This window comes from Lissotriton helveticus, chromosome 3_2 (assembly GCF_964261635.1).
Source record: "Lissotriton helveticus chromosome 3_2, aLisHel1.1, whole genome shotgun sequence".
NCBI lineage: Eukaryota > Metazoa > Chordata > Amphibia > Caudata > Salamandridae > Lissotriton > Lissotriton helveticus.
In genome coordinates, this window is record NC_136062.1 from 432,600,062 (window position 1) to 432,617,031 (window position 16,970).

At 52.0% G+C, this 16,970-nt stretch overlaps 1 protein-coding gene across 1 annotated transcript in view; it reads right to left on the reverse strand.

Moving 5' to 3' along the window:
- LRRC4C (leucine rich repeat containing 4C) overlaps nt 1-12,399 on the reverse strand; it is a 342,231-nt gene extending 329,832 nt beyond the window's left edge. The window contains exon 1 of the mRNA XM_078684340.1: nt 10,876-12,399. The gene's annotated coding sequence lies outside the window, so the exon portion shown is untranslated. The remainder of the gene's footprint in view (nt 1-10,875) is intronic.
- Between the last annotated feature and the right edge of the window lie 4,571 nt (nt 12,400-16,970).

The following is a 16,970-nucleotide window of genomic DNA, read 5'->3' on the forward strand; positions in this document are numbered from 1 at the left end:
ACGATTCGCCAGAGGGGGATAAAAAAAAATTTTAAAAGCCTTGAGGAAGGCCCATTAGGGCGAAACGCGCGTTGGCTGTGGTTCTTTGTTACCTAAAGAAATAAAATCTGAATTATTAACATCATATGGCTACTGGAAACGTTAAAGTCATGAAAAATGATGAACAAGGAGTGCTAAACCGCACAAAGGATAAAAGTGACTTTTTATGATGTGCACTGGTGTATTATTCTTGTAATGTGCAGTGACACAGTGTAGACAGCTCGCAGCCTGGCACAGACAGCGACCAATGTTCAGTGACACACAGTGTAGACAACTCACTGCCTGCTCACGCGCACGCGGAGCCTGCAGTGTTCATTTACACGCAGGGCGTAGAACTAGGGGTCTGCATTAGGCGCCTCTAGCGGGTCAAGTCCTGGAAGAGGGAGCAGGCGCTATGGGCTCTCCCCTGTATTAAACGTCTCTGGTTCGCATGTCCCCTCTGTCTGCAAAGTAAAAACCGTGCTCCTGGCGAGCCTTTCACGCCCAACAGGAGGCACGCACGCTGTGGAATGCGCCACCGGAGACACGCACGCTGCGGTACACGCCACCGGAGACACGCACGCTGCGGTGCACGTTCTACACCGGACTCTATTGAACGTGCACTGCGTGCGAACAGCAGGATAGGTGGATGCTTTTGAGAGCGAATCACACACGTGGCCAGACCTAAAAGGAAGGGCTAGTATGGATGGAAGAGGTTCGTCATTTTAAAGCGCCCTCAAAGAACAACCTCAATGTTCAGCACTAGAAGCAGCGAGGTTAGCTCGGTGGGTTTAGGTTCTGGGCGTACCGTACACAGGGGGTTACATCATTCTGATAGGGTCGACTTATCTCGTATCGGCCAGAGACTGTGTGATCCGCGTGCCAGCGGTATAAATCCCGGCAGGGCTCGCTCATCCTTTCATCCACCTAAGGTCGATCGCCGCCTATTGTTCAAGAGCCAATCTGCCGCCCGTTCAGTACGTGGTGCCAGTGGGCCGGAGAAGAACGGTGCCCTCCTTCGCCATCAGCTGGACACTTCACGACTGCAGGTCCCCCGCCAGGGACCCTCCCTGGGGCTTTACCTTCATCCAAAGCCAGGATTGTAACAAGTAATCGTTTCAGTTGCACCCTGACTGTACAATGCCCTTTAACATTAGGACGCTACCAGGCCACGACACACTGCATGTTTAAATTAAACATGTATACAACACTACCACGCTACAAAGCGCCGCGAGGCAGCCAAAAGCGGGCTGTAGCAGCGCCTTGCCATTCTAATACAATAGGATGATGACGTATCCGAAAGGCGTGTGCCAGTGCAGTGGTGCTGGTGAGTGACGTGGCTGCTTACGTCACGGTGATCGTGTCTCATCCTCTAGTTACAGCCTAGGCTGTCACTGTGGCTTTGTGCCGAACACAGGCACCCTTTGAGGGTGCAATTCTGCCCTTTCAGTATTTCTTTAGCCCCTAGTCACTCGTGGAGTCGGGCGAGGTGCTAGGACAGTAGGGCAGCTGTAGTGCCTTCACTGTGTTTTCACCAGATGTGCAATTGGCAGCCTCTTAGCATGCCTAGAATCACCAACAAATTACTCCTTCTAGACATAACCAGCCAACCATTCAATACATCCATACCACCCACCCACCCAACCATTCATTCCCTCCAACCAACCCACCCATCCAATCTATCCACCCAACCATTAATTTGCCCATCAACCATACATACTCCCACCCACCCACCCATCCACCAGTCCAACCCACCCATCCATCCTCCCACCCACCCATCCCACCATCCATCCATCCAAACCGATCCGCCCACCCAACCACCCACCCATCCACTCTCCCACCCACCTACCCACCCCTCAACCATCCATCCATCCACCAATCCATCTACCCATCTATCCACCCACACATCCATCCACACAACTATCCATCCGTTCATTCCACCCACCCATTCACACGTCCATTCATCAACCCATCCAAATCTTTCCACCCACCCAACCATCCATTCATCCATCTATCCATCATCGTCCAATCCATCTAGCCACCCACCCAGGCATCCAACCACCCTTCCATCCCTTTAAAGAAGATGCCATTGGTTGTTTTTAAACAGACACCGCTGACACACTTCTCAGTCAAAAACCCAGCACTGCTCCACTCTGCGCCAGTTTCAAAGCAGGGCCTGGTCTCTGTCCTTACTCCAAGTCTTCACCACGCGTGCTACTCACAGCAGAGGCCACAGACTGAATGGCCACGAGCCAGGCGGGTTGTATCTGCTAAGCCGAGACAGAGGCCCGTGGATGCGCGTGACTGAAGGAAGCAGCGGAGCTTGCAAATGTGGGGATTACTTCGAACGTAACTGCGCGTGGCAAAAACAATCATAGCCCGGGGGAAGCTTCAAAGCGCCGAGAAGCGATACTCTCTGCAACATGCACTGGACTCATCAGAGATAGGACTCGACAGCACGCAGTGCCCTGGCCCAGGCCAGTTCCGCCTGACTGACGTCTGTCACCCGAGGTCCCAGGTCAGGCCGAGATGTCCTCGGATGCCCCGATAATGCCCTGGGGCCGGCGGACTCAGCGCTGCCACTCATCGCCAGAATGAGTCATACAGTCAGTCCCACCGGCTAGTGAACGACAAATACACCGGGAGAAGTGTCATAGATCTTGAAAAATAGAAAAAAAAACTAAGAAAACAGGTCCTTTCCGCGTCCACGTTGATTTTTTTTTTTGCGTTTGGATAGCGCTTCATTCCACAGGGTGGGACGCCGGAGCGGATTTGGGACCAGTTATTGTGCTATTTATTACGTGAAATCCCACTGTAGTGCAACAAGCTTTCCTTTCTGTTCTACAGCTGACGCAGAACGTAATAAGCTGCAACATTTTTCACCCTCTACTTAAGAACTTTCCGGATCTTTGTCAAATTCTGATTTCAGTGTGATAATTGTACCGCTACATCATCAAAAGTGCACTCTGTGGCCCTGAAATAAACGCACCGCGTTAACAGCGCCGGTGTTTCCGCGTGTCTTGTGTTACAGACACATTTTCTTGAAGCATGTTGTAGACGACGTAGACGACGCTGCCTTTCATCTGTCTATAAAATGAGTGCCATGGGTATGCCCAATTCTTCGCACTCTGTTTGTATTGGCGCGCGTGAATCAGGCGGGCACGTGTGTCTTCGGTCGTGATGAATATGTCGGTTAGGATTTGTATTGGTATTTTTAGTAGTGTAACTCTGGTGGCCGCATAGGCGCACCGCAAGGGCCCTGCCGCTGCAGGCAGCCTGCATCGGGAATCTGCCTTTTCTTTTTAATCACACTGAAGCCTGCACGTGCACGACTCTCCACGCAGCACGTGTCTCTGTGCACAAGCGCAGGTCACTGTGCATGTTGGAATGCACGTTACTGTCATGGCGACTCTCCTGGGAGAGTGCAGGCCTCCAGGCCTCTGTGTCCGACCGCACATGCAGCCCAGGCTGGACTGGGCCCCCTGGGCAGCTCAAAGACCAGGAAATACGAGATACGCACTGCGCTCTCTCTTAGTGTGTGCAACGGCGGAGAAAGAGGAGCGGCACACGGACTGGACCAAGTAAAAATACCTTACCCCCACCCCAAATTGCTCGGGGAGCACCCTAGAGGCGTCGGCAGCCCCTCTCGGGGTCCAGGTGAGTGGACCTCGGTGGTTTGAGGGGCACCTGTTGGCCATTACGGCCGTCTTTTAAGGAAGGCGCCCGGGACAGCCGCATTGTCCAGAGAAATGCGTGACACTTTCGTGCGATGAGTTATTGTCACTCAGGAAGCGTCTGCATTGTGCCGCCGCCAAACAGCCCAATATTTTCTGCTAGTCAAAAGCAAGTCCCTACAATGCCAATTGCGAGAATCCGTGATTCTAGACACGGAAGCCAACGACTGGCTCCCTTTGATTGCTCGTGGAAACCAACAGTCACGACTGGTTCTTTTGATGGTTAATACAAACTACTTACCACGGAACGCTTAGTTACGTGCTGGTGGAAACTACTTCCGATGGGCATGCCTGAAGGGCGTTTGTTGTTGATTGGGCCGTTAGGGCCCCTGGTTACCACTTTTAATGGATTGGTTCAGCTGGGCATGCCTGAAGAGGGTTTGTTGTTGATTGGGCCATTAGTGCCTCTGGTTACCACTTTTCATGGATTGGTTCCGATGGAAATGCCTGAAGGGCGTTTGTTGTTGATTGGGCCATCAGCCCCCCTCGTTACCACTTCCCATGAAGGGCGTTTTGTGTTGATTGGTCCATTTTGGATGCTCAGGTTACCAGTTGTCAGGGATTGGTTCAAGTAGGCGACAGGGGGCACCACTTGGCGCCTCTTCATTGGGTAATTTTGGTGCCAAGTCTGCTTTGAGTCAAGTTTTGGCTTGGTTCGGTCAGTTCCCCCCTCTCTCCCCCTGTCTTGGCTGACAGGTATTGATTGAATGAACGTGCCCTTGTGTGGTACAAGGGGTGCCCCCATCCGTGAGCCCTTATATTACATGTTTGGAGGCGTGGCTTGAGTTGTGCGGGTCTTCCAGGCGCCTTCGGTCACACAGCCTGTTGATCATTCACTACAGTCACAACAGCCTTGTTCTCGGCGGTGCTGATAAAATAACGCCTGGCTGCAGTTTTTCACTCCCGGTTGGAGTAATTACTAAGCACCCTCAATCCGTGAGATGGGGGAGGGAGGTCTAAGAAGTTACCGTGATTTCCCGAGAATCACACATTGGCTAAGTAGTGAAGCTAGGACTATAAGCTAATTTTTCGCATCTGGTCCTTAAAAAGCAAAGTTCTGGGGGTTGATGCGAATGCCCAGACGCTGCACTCGCAATCCCAGCATGCACTGTGCATTGTTGCATAACAGGGGGCACGAAGACCAAAGCACCCAAAATATATATAGAAACAGACCCCTCTTTAGAGAACACACATTGTAGGCGTTGGGTTTATTTTAGTACAAAAAAACACAAGAGGTAATGTGCTTTCGTGAGAATCTCTGGCACCGATCGCTTCCGATAAAACTCTGCCAGGTCGGGCCCTGCCGCAGGTGGCCGGAAGGGCTCCGCCGTCCAGGTGCAGCCGAGAGGCTGGTCGGTTCCACCCACGAACCCTTTCGATACCAGGGAGTCGCGCATTGATTACCCTGCACTGGCTTTTCTCTTCCAAACAATCCTGTCCCTAAATTTCTTTCATCTGTTTATTGGCACTAAAACCAGACTCTGCCCTCGGGATGCATTCGTTGCTCAGACATGGCACAGGTGTGGTTTAGGGCTATAAAGCTACCCTCTGTGGGCACTGCAATCGTGTCCCTCCAGTGAGATGTGTGAGGGCTACAGGCGAGGGCCAGGGTCACCCCTGGAAGTGCAGTGAACCCCTCTCCTGCCGACATTGATTCAACGCTATAGGACAGGAAATTCGCCCCTCAAGGTGGCACAGGTCACAGTCAGAGGACACAGGCCCGCGCGAATGGCGCCGAAGCCCCCGGGTCTGGCCCCACAGTTCATTAGCTGACCGTCCAGCAATCCAAAAACGTACAGACCCCCGGCTGCACCCATCAAGTCGGATTCCAACCACCACCCAGTCAACCATTCATACACGCACTCATTCATCCACCCACCAATCACACATCCATCCACCCGTCCCTCCATCCATCTATCCACGACTCACACATCCATCCACCCGTCCCTCCATCCATCTATCCATCACTCACACATCCATCCATCCATCACTCACACATCCATCCACCCACCACTCACACATCCATCCACCGGTCTCTCCATCCATCTATCCACGACTCACACATCCATCCACCCATCTGTCCCTCCATTCATCCACCACTCACACATCCATCCACCCTTCCCTCCATCCATCTATCCATCCACCCGTCCCTCCATCCATCCATCACTCACACATCCATCCACCCACCACTCACACATCCATCCACCGGTCTCTCCATCCATCTATCCACGACTCACACATCCATCCACCCATCTGTCCCTCCATTCATCCACCACTCACACATCCATCCACCCTTCCCTCCATCCATCTATCCACCACTCATCCATCCACCCGTCTCTCCATCAATCTATCCACCACTCACACATCCGTGTGCCCGTCATCCCTCCATCCATCCACCACCCCTCACACATCCAACTACCCATCGTGCCTCCATCATCCACCCACCCCTCATACATTCATCTGCCTGTCAGCTCGTCCATCCACCCACCCACCCCTCACACATCCAACTACCCATCGTGCCTCCATCATCCACCCACCCCTCATACGTTCATCTGCCTGTCAGTCCATCCATCCATCCACCCACCCTCACACATCCATCTACCCATCGTGCCTCCATCATCCACCCACCCCTCATACATACATCTGCCTGTCAGCTCGTCCATCCACCCACCCATCCCTCACACATCCAACTACCCATCGTGCCTCCATCATCCACCCACCCCTCATACGTTCATCTGCCTGTCAGTCCATCCATCCATCCACCCACCCTCACACATCCATCTACCCATCGTGCCTCCATCATCCACCCACCCCTCATACGTTCATCTACCTGTCAGTCCATCCATCCATCCACCCACCCTCACACATCCATCTACCCATCGTGCCTCCATCATCCACCCACCCCTCATACGTTCATCTACCTGTCAGTCCATCCATCCATCCACCCACCCTCACACATCCATCTACCCATCGTGCCTCCAGCATCCACCCACCCCTCATGCATTCATCTACCTGTCAGCCCGTCCCTCCACGCACCCACACATCCATCTACCCGTTGTGCCTCCATCATCCACCCACCCCTCATGCATTCATCTACCTGTCAGTCCGTCCATCCATCCACCCACCCTTCATACATTCATCTGCCTGTCAGCCCGTCCCTCCACCCACCGACCCCTCACACATCCATCTACCCATCGTGCCTCCAACATCCACCCACCCCTCATGCAGTCCGTCCATACATCCACCCACCCTCACACATCCACCCATCGCCATTAACATGGTACTGATGCCTCATGGTTCATTTCTAGGTGATTTTCTGTCAGTTCAAGAAGTTTTTTTTTACGGATGACCCTGCGTGCAGTCAGCGGACATATCACTTTCGCTGCGATCAACGCGCTCATAGTGTATGCACTGTAAAGAGCGCTGACGTCACCAAGCCAATTCCCTCTTGCTATTTTCTGAGGGCCGTGCTCTCTCAGGCCCTGAATGGAGCTCAGCATGGGGGTGTACAGTGCACTGCACGGACACACCACAGACACGTGGGCAGGGGCCGTGCTCTCTCAGGCCCTGAGTGGAGCACAGCACGGGGGTGTGCAGTTCACGCACTGACACACCACAGACACGTGGGCATGGACCGTGCTCTCTCAGGCCCTGAGTGGAGCACAGCATGGGGGTGTACAGTGCACGGCACGGACACACCACAGACACGTGGGCAGGGGCCGTGCTCTCTCAGGCCCTGAATGGAGCTCAGCTTGGGGTGCGCAGTGCACTGCACTGACACACCACAGACACCTGGGCAGGGGCCGTGCTCTCTCAGGCCCTGAATGGAGCACAGCACTGCACTGACAGACCACAGACACGTGGGTATGGACCGTGCTCTCTCAGGCCCTGAGTGGAGCACAGCACGGGGGTGCGCAGTGCACGCACTGACACACCACAGACACGAGGGCAGGGGCCGTGCTCTCTCAATCCGTGCATAGAGCACAGCACAGACACGAGGGCAGGGGCCGTGCGCTCTCAGGCCCTGAGTGGAGCACAGCACGGGGGTGCGCAGTGCACTGCACTGACACACCACAGACACGAGGGCAGGGGCCCTGCTCTCTCAATCCGTGCATGGTGCACAGCACTGGGATGTGAAGCACAGCATGCACTGACACACCACACACATGAGAGCAGGGGGCGTGCTCTCTCGGTCCGTGAAAGGAGCACAGCACTGGGGTGCGCAGTGCACTGCACTGACAGACCACGGACAATAGGGCAGGGGCCGTGCCCTCTCAGGCCCTGAATGGAGCACTGCACGGGCGTGTACAGTGCACCCCACTGACATACCACAGACACGTAGGCAGGGGCCCTGCTCTTTCTGTCAGTGAATGGAGCACAGCATGTGGGTGTGAAGTGCATGCACTGACACGCCACAGATACGAGGGCAGGGGCCGTGCTCTCCCAGACCGTAAATGGAGCACAGCACGGAGGTCTACTGTGCACCCCACTGACACACCAAAGGCACAGGAGCAGGGGGCATGCTCTCAGTCCGTGATTGGAGCACAACATGAGGGTGTGTAGTGCACCCCACTGACACACCAAAGACACGGGGGCAGGGGCCGTGCTCTCAGTCCGTGAATGGAGCACAGCACGGGGGTGTGAAGTGCATGCACTGACACCACAGACACAAGGCCCGATGGCCGTGCTCTCTCAGTCCGTGAAAGGTGCACAGCACTGGGGTGTGAAGTGCATGCACTGACACCACAGACACAAGGGCAGGGTCCGTGCTCTCTCGGTCCGTGAAAGGTGCACAGCACTGGGGTGTGAAGTGCATGCACTAAAACGCCACAGACACAAGGGCAGGGGCTGTGCTCTCAGTCCGTGAATGGAGCACAGCACGGGGGTGTGAAGTGCATGCACTGACACCACAGACACAAGGCCTGGTGGCCGTGCTTTCTCAGTCCCCGAATGAGCACAGCAAGGATGTGTGCAGTGCACAACACTCCCTCACCACGAGCACAGACACGAGGGAAGAGGCGTGCTCTCCCAGGCCGTGCATACCGCCGCAGCAGTAGTGCACGAGATTCCCTCACTACGAGCACGTGCACAGGGATGCTTTAGGGGTTATGCGGAGGGTTTCCTGCGTGCTCGGCTGCCAGTATTCACGAATCTGACGTCATCGAAAAACCACATAAGACAGCTGTCACCCTCCCGCCCCCTATAGAAACACATCTATCAAGTAAGTCTAACAAGGATAGATGTATCACGCGCGTGGAAAGGTTAATATATACATACACAGGTTTATATACACCTACCCGCAAACGCATATGTACATCAGTAGATTCAAATAATCACCTAGGTGCACCTATATCCAGGGAGACACAGCACTAAACTGATCGGTGCACAGACGCATTCTCACGCACACACACACGCACACTCACATACACTCGCACACTCTCACACGCGCACACTCTCACACACACAAACACCCTCTCCTCTCACACGTGCAAACGTCCCAGTGGCCAGTGTAATTCTACATTTCTCTCCTCGTGGGATAGACCTGATTCAAATGTCCAAAGATGAATAGATATTATATTTGCTTCTTTTAATCAAAAATGGACATACATGTGTTGAATTAAACACGAAGTAGGGGAAGACGCATGCTGAAGGATGTGCGTGAGATACGAGCGACCATCATATGCACCTTCTCGTCCTGTCAGGAGTAGTTTCACCACCACTGCACCCCCTCTCTTCCCCCCCCCCCCCCCCACTGACACACAGGCCCACCACGACGCCCCCTCTCCCATGACACGCTATGCAGATGCCGCGTGGGCCACAAGGCGCGGGGAAGCTCCACGCGCGTGCACGCCACGACACACACCACGCGTTCACCGCACCGCTGCCTGCCCCAGCCCGCCTGCTTCTGAGCCCCCCAAGCACTCGCCCGGTTACGGCCCTGAAATCCCATCAGAGGGCGGAGGAAACGTGCAGGTGCGGATAGATTAATGGCAGACCCGCAAACCATGGGCTGAGACGGCTGGGACACTCTACACCCGTGTACATCACATGTATAAATACATATAGATGGATATGGGACCGGCCTTATAACCGAACCAGGGGGTCTGTCGTAAACCAAACACACGCACACACACGCTTATAATGATAGATAGATAGATAGATAGATAGATAGATAGATAGATAGATAGATAGATAGATAGATAGATAGATAGATAGATAGATAGATAGATAGATAGATAGATAGATAGATAGATAGATAGATAGATAGATAGATAGATAGTTTGTTAGCTGGATAGACAGATGAATCGATAAAGTCAGAGATACGTATTAAAAGACTAACTGACCAATTCTCTAACGGACAGGCAGACAGACAGATAGATCAAGTGACAAACAGCCAGTTAGAAAGATGGATTAGATAGCCAGACAGACACACAGGCAAGTAGACAGACGGACAGAGGCAGCTGGATGGCACCTCAGCTCTCCACCTGCCCAACAGACAGATAATTTGGGCGGATCTCGCCTTCCTTCCATGTCCCAGGGCGGACCGGTACCCAGGTATGTGTCTTGGACAGCGGAGGGGGCCCCGTCCGCAGCCCCGGCGCACAAGGGCAGCACCTGTCCGGGCGCAGCCGCGGCCGCAGCTCCTCGGTCGGCCTCCGTGACACATGAGTTGATCTGCAGTGTCAGATCGGATAACGGAATTTTAATTGGATCCGTTCGATTTCCAATGTTTTCAATATATGAGTTACACCTCCGCTCCTCGCCTGGGCTAGCGCCTAGCCTGTCGGTGCGCTAGCGCCATGCCCGTTGCACCCGAGCCCCCACTCTCAGACTGCAGCATCCACACAGGGCTCTCTGGTCTTGGCTTCAGCCGTCCACAGATGTTAATTGGCCCCCCTCTTTGGGGGAAGGGTGGGGGTTGGTAATGGCCTCTTCTATTCCTGTAATGAAAAAGCCCTTTTATATACTTATTTATTTCGGTGATTGGCCGGATAGCGCAGCCACCGCGAGGCGCCTCGTAGAGACCGGGGGCGACCCTCATTTCTCAATAGTTGGTTAATATAAACCACGCACCAACACCGCAATACCCTCAAACGTTCGCCAATAAAATGTGCTCACTTACCAGCGTATCTGCCTTCAGAATTCAGCGGACATTTTCCAGGTACATATCCATGGAGTAGCAGACGCGGCGGGGTTTCAGGCCCACCGAATAAAAGCAAAAAAAAACGACAAGAGTTGAATTCCGCCTGCGGTCTCCCATCCGTGGCAGGCACCAGGCACTTTGCATCCAACCCAACCGAGACAATTCACCCACAACAAATTCCTCGTCCCGACAAATTGAAACTCGAGTTCTTCCGCTTGGTTTATGCCCGATCACCACATTTCCCCAGCCGGATGGCACGGTTTCCTCCCCGGTGGAACTGGGAGTTGGGAAGGAGACGCGCCATTAAACTTTACCCCCTGAGTGGCCATCTCTTCCTCCCCATCGCCAGGGGCCGCCGGCGCGCGCTGGACACAGGGCCCCCCTTGGGTATCTATCTCTCACTCAGCAGGTCTGCACCGAGCCGGATCCGTCGGTGTCTGAATCTTCTCGAAGGAGTTCCGGAGGACCCGCATGTTTCAGCGCCCCCCTACGCGCTTCCCTTCGGCTTCCATACATCCCATCCGATCTTTGGCCCAATTCAGGCATCTGGCGACGCGCGCGCCTTCCAACCCGGACAGCCCCCCTCCTCCTTCACTGCTAGCACATCCTTCTGGGGGTAGAACAGCACCCCGAAAGAGGGGAGGGGGCAAATGAACTTCCCATCTCCCCCTCTCGCCGAAGACCTGATTAGGTTTCCAATCACAGCCCAGTGCGGAATGGGTCTCCCTTGCGCGCCGGGCTCAATCCAGACGCGCGGCTCCGCTAACTTCCCTCCGCCGTCTCCATCCTCCGGTAAAATGTCACATTCACTGCAAGACTGCAGCTGGGGGTGCAGCTCTGGAGGGGGGCGAGGGGGCGCCTCCCACCCTCTGTCACTCGTCAATCCATCATCGTTTCTCCCCCTTTACCACGGATCGCCCTCTCTTTCCCAATCCGTGCTCCTCGCGCGTAAAAGAGCGCGTGTGTGTGTGCGCAGGGGGGTAATGATGAATTCGGGGTACTTTCTGAAGTGCCCCTCCTTGTGAATCTCGGAGGTTACCCTGTAGGGACACTTGGCGCCTCTTCCACTTACTCCCTGGTCCTCTGCCTCGCCTCGCCGACAAAGCGCTTCGAGTCCATGAAGCCAAAAGTTTCCAGGGGCGCTATGTCCTGGTCAGGTGGACCGCGAAATTTCTCGCCAGCTCCGAGAGACAGTAGATCACCTCCTGTGTCCCCCCTCTTGCCCTCTCGGAGGGATTAGCTCTGAGCTGTGGTCACCCAGTGGTCATTTGCTGTGAACCCCATCCTTGCCATTCCAGCCCAAAAGGCGGACATTCCCAAAAGCGCCTTCATCCGTGCCACATGTGCGCGCGGGGAATCCGACACTTGCAGCCGCCGCCGGATGCTTCATGGCAGGAATGCGCGCTCCGCAGACAGCACCGTCCCCTGGTCCCTGCTGCCAGGCAGGCGGCTCTCGTCTCTCTCACACCATCCAACCCTGCAGAGGCGGCAGCGGTGAGACTCCCCCAGCGCCGCAGTGGGCACAGCGCTTCCGGCCCCTTCTCCCCCGACCCTCTCTCTCTCCCTCTGCCCCTCTCTTCCCCCTCTTGCTCCCCTGCCCCCCCCTTTCCGCCTGCTTGTGATGAATAAAATGCAATTACCCAATTACCTCCCATCATCTTTACACTGATTGGTCAATTGCATTAACACTTGATGTCAGTGGGAAGGGGGGCTGGAGCTCTGTGGTGGGGCGCTGCTGCCACCTGCCTGTCAGCGGGGGGACAGTCAGCGCTGTCCTGGTGTCCCCGAAAGGGAGAGCTGTGGGAAGAGCGGCGCGCGCGAAGGGGAGAGTAAGGTCTGCGGAAGCGCCGAGAAATGCAGAATTAACTAAGAAAGAAGGCCTCACATGTCACGAGTCTGGATTGTGGATATTACTGAAACATATTCTAGGTGTCAGTGGACTGTATAGTGTTCAGTTGTGAATGATGATGAATACTACTTCTCCTAATAAGTAGACAAAGTTAGTAGTGTTAATTATGCCACCCCTGCTCCCGCACGTCATATCATAAGTGCCAACAATAATGGTGTTAAAACCGATAAAACTCAACTCCATCACATGATGCCATTCACTAATAGGGGGTATATTTGTCTTTTTAAAAATAATTTGTTTTGTTATTAGTGTGTGTAATATTAATAATAACCAGAACAACACCAATACTACTACTAGTACTAATAAAACAATAATAATTACAAAAATCATAATTATTTGAAATTATCTCGTGCTTCTATTCACCTTCTTCTGTCATTTGAGATGCCATCAGTGATGCCACTGACCATGTCATGAGTAGGGGTGGGCGGAATTTGCATAATCGCGTTATGCAAATCTCCGCGAACATGCAAAAATTCCGCGAACACGCAGAATTGCCTGTTCGCGATGCTTTTTTCCTGTTCGCAATAGCTGTTTGCGTGCTTGGGGGGAAATATCTCGCGAGCACGCATTTTGAGATCGCGTACAAGCAAAAAATGTTGCGAATTTGCGGAAGGCAGAATTTTGGCTAATTTCTCGTTCTTCGCGGAATGCAAAATTATCCAAATTCCGCAAATTCAACGAGCGGAACGGAATTTACCGCCGAGGCCTAGTCATGAGTGATGTAATATGTCCGGTCATAAGCAGTACATTGCGGCGGTGCGAGTTATAGTAAGCTCCGATAACTATAACCGCTGAATTTGACTGGCTTTGTATGAGAAAAATATGAGCATAACTATAACATCCCTGTAACTTTTGTTTTTTAAGTGAATTTACTAAGGATTTCAAAGTCTATTTCCTAACTTGTTTTTTTAAGTGAATTTCTATGATTTTTTAAAACTAGAAGTCACGTCTGTAGAGTGGCGGAGAAAGGAGGAGGAGCCTCTGACCAGCTCTCTGGAATATGGCTGTATCAGACTTACTGGTGATACCAGGATCGTTTCTGGGCCCCCAAGGACCCTCAGGATCTAAGAGGACTTCATCTCCCAATTAGCAGTGTGCCAGGATGTGCATTTACAGAGTGGTGGAGAAGGGGAACATGGCCCCCGAAGACATCTGAGCAATCACGCTGTGTGGGACTTACTGGAGTAACAGGATGGCTTGTCGGCCCCCAAGGAACCTTAGCATCCAACGGGAGTTAATCCCCAACCAGCAGCGCGCCAGGAGGCTTGTTTGCAGAGTGGTGGAGAAAGGGGACATGGGCTCAGAAGAAATCTCAGCAATCCTGTTGTGTGGGACTGACTGGAGATAAAAGGAAGGACCCTCTAGAGCCAATGGGACATCGTTTCCCAACCAGCAGTGCACCAGGAAGCACGTTTGCAGAGTGGTGGAGAGAGGGGGCGTGACCTCTGAAGTCCTCTCAGCAATCCCACTGTTTGGGACTTACTGTAGGTAACAGGAAGGATGTTGGCCCCCAAGGACCCTCTGCAGCCAAGAGAACTTCATCCCCCAACCAGTTGTGTGCCAGGTGGCGTGTTTGCAGAGTGGTGGTTAAAGGGGACGGAGCCTCCATAGACTTGCCAGTAGTTTATAAAAATATATTAGGAAAGGAGGGTTGTGTGGCCCCCTGCATTGGGTCAATTTTGGTCCTGGAGACTCAACCCCCTTGGCCAGGCCTTTAAAAAAAAATCTTTTAAAAACTTTGAGGGGGGCTGAGTGGCCAACATCCTGGGCCAATTTTGGCCCTGGGGAACCCCATTCCCTGGGGTCCAGCCTCTTTTATTTAATTTGTAATAAATAAATAAGGCGAGAGGGGCCCCACGCCTGTCCTCCCACACAAAATTTGGCCCTGGGAACCGCCTTCTATTGTGGGTGCCCTAGTCCCAACCAGCTCCACAATCTAGGGGGTTGCTCTGTTAATCCCACCTCAACCCGGGCATGAGGTATAGCATATACAAAAAAATGGTAATATGTGGGAAAAGATAGAATCGTTACTCTGCTAGTAGAAATTATAAATTAATCTCTACAACTGTATGTAACTATGCAAAATAACATTTTATTCTATGTCTACACTCACAAGAAAAGGCCAACTCCAAGGCCAGGGTTTGTATTACCAAACAGACAAACACATGGTACATAAACAAATCAAAACAAAACTTGTTATTTCAAACATCCTAAAATGGTACATATACATGTACTTAATCTCTCTTACAAACAAATGGTCAATATAACTGCAATGATAATTAGTCAGTAGCAATCCATAGCAGAGGTAGTACAGTACAGATATGAACAGGAGGCAAAAGAAGGGCCCTCGAAAAACTGTGGTGTGTATCCAATTTTTAAATAGTTAAATGCTGTTTATGCTTAATCGGACTCCTGCAAGTGCAGAAAGTCGACGTGTTTTCGTCCAACCATTCGGGAATCTTCAGGACAAGGTAAGAAGAAAAAAACATGGAACGCCCCAAAACAGTGCTTCAGTGGCTAGTCAGACCTGTAGCAGCTGTCAAGTCACCGTAACGTGAAGAGAGACCGTATCCAATAGTGCATTACTGCTTTCTCGATCAAAAAGGTGCCTCTGGGTGTGGACTCTGGAAACCCACTCAACAACTCGCAAGTGGATAAACACATGCTGTGCGAGCGGAAAGTCTCACTCACCCCTAATTGGGACATGCTCTTGCTTGCTGGAAGGTGAGCACAGTTTGCTATGACTTGGCGGGAGCGGGAAAGCTCCCTCCAAGCAATAGCAAGCAGCTATGTCCTAGGGATGGGCACCCGGGGACACAGCAGGAGTCGGCACTGGGGTGTGGCGGTCCCCAGTGCCCTCTATGGTACAGGACAGACCATAGAGGGCACTGGGGTGCTCAGCCCCACTCCATTTTTAGATTTTGCCATGGGGAGGTTGCGATTCCTGGGCAATGAGGGGGTACGCGTTTTCCCCCGATTCGTTAAAGTTAAAGCACTCAGAAGGCGGCCGCCCTGGTCTATGGGGCGTCCACGCAGCCCTGCATTGTTTTAAAATAAAGTCCTGGGGAGGTGGTGGTCCCTGGGGCAGAGGGGCCCATGCCCCCCCCATTAATTCTTGTTGATACCTCTGGGAGGTGGCAGACCCTGAGGCTGCATGGTGATCTGTGCTGCCCCCACATTGTTTTAGAGAAATAAGAACAGAGGTCAGAACAGAACACATATATTTATTACAACATATAGTGTAAACCACAAAAAGATGAGACATATTTTAAACGAGCATTGTCACTTTATTGTAGAAGACCCAATACTGGGACCGGAAGTGAAGAAGAGACCTGAGATAATGTTTAGAGAAGCAAAGCCTCTAGGAGACTACCTAGTTAAAGGTGAATATGTAGGGGAAGCCCCCCCAACAAACGTGGCTCAAGCAGAGAGAAAGCTTTCACAAGTGTTCCGAGTGTAAGGCATGGCAACATGGAGAAAACCTGTCATTTCTAAAAACAACCTTTATCAAAACAGTAAAGATAAGAGGAGTTTTATCATGTAAATCGAGTTTTGTGGTGTACATTTTGAGGTGCCCATGTAGGAAAATTTATGCGGGAGCACCACACTCCCAGTCCACAAAAGAATATTACAGCATAGGAGGGCCATCATTAACAAGGACAGGAGCTATTCAATGGCCAAGCACTTTGAAAAGGAACACCAAAGTGACCCCTCAGCTATGAAATACAATTGCTTAGCACAAGTGCCCAAGAAAAGTGGAGGAGGAGTTAGAGAAAGGGAACTGAAGAAGTTGGAAACTTATTACATCCTAGAATTAGATACTATGGAGCCCAACGGTTTTAATTTGGATGAAGAATTATTTACATGCCTGTACTGAACAAATTTTAAATTCAATTCCTTAATGTGTATTCATCAGGAGTAGCAATATAAAGAGGAAGAGAAGAATGTATAGTTCTCAGAATAATTAGAGGACCACAAGAGAGATAATTAGCACTAGCACTTTAAAAATAAGAAAATGCATAGAGCACTTTAGAATTTGGTAGTTTTTAAAATGATTCATTTAGAAGGAATAGGAAGGAATATCATTATCTCTATTCTTTAAGGGATATTATGCCCAGTCAAAATGTGCATATTTAATAACAGCCATGCACTTTATCGAAATATT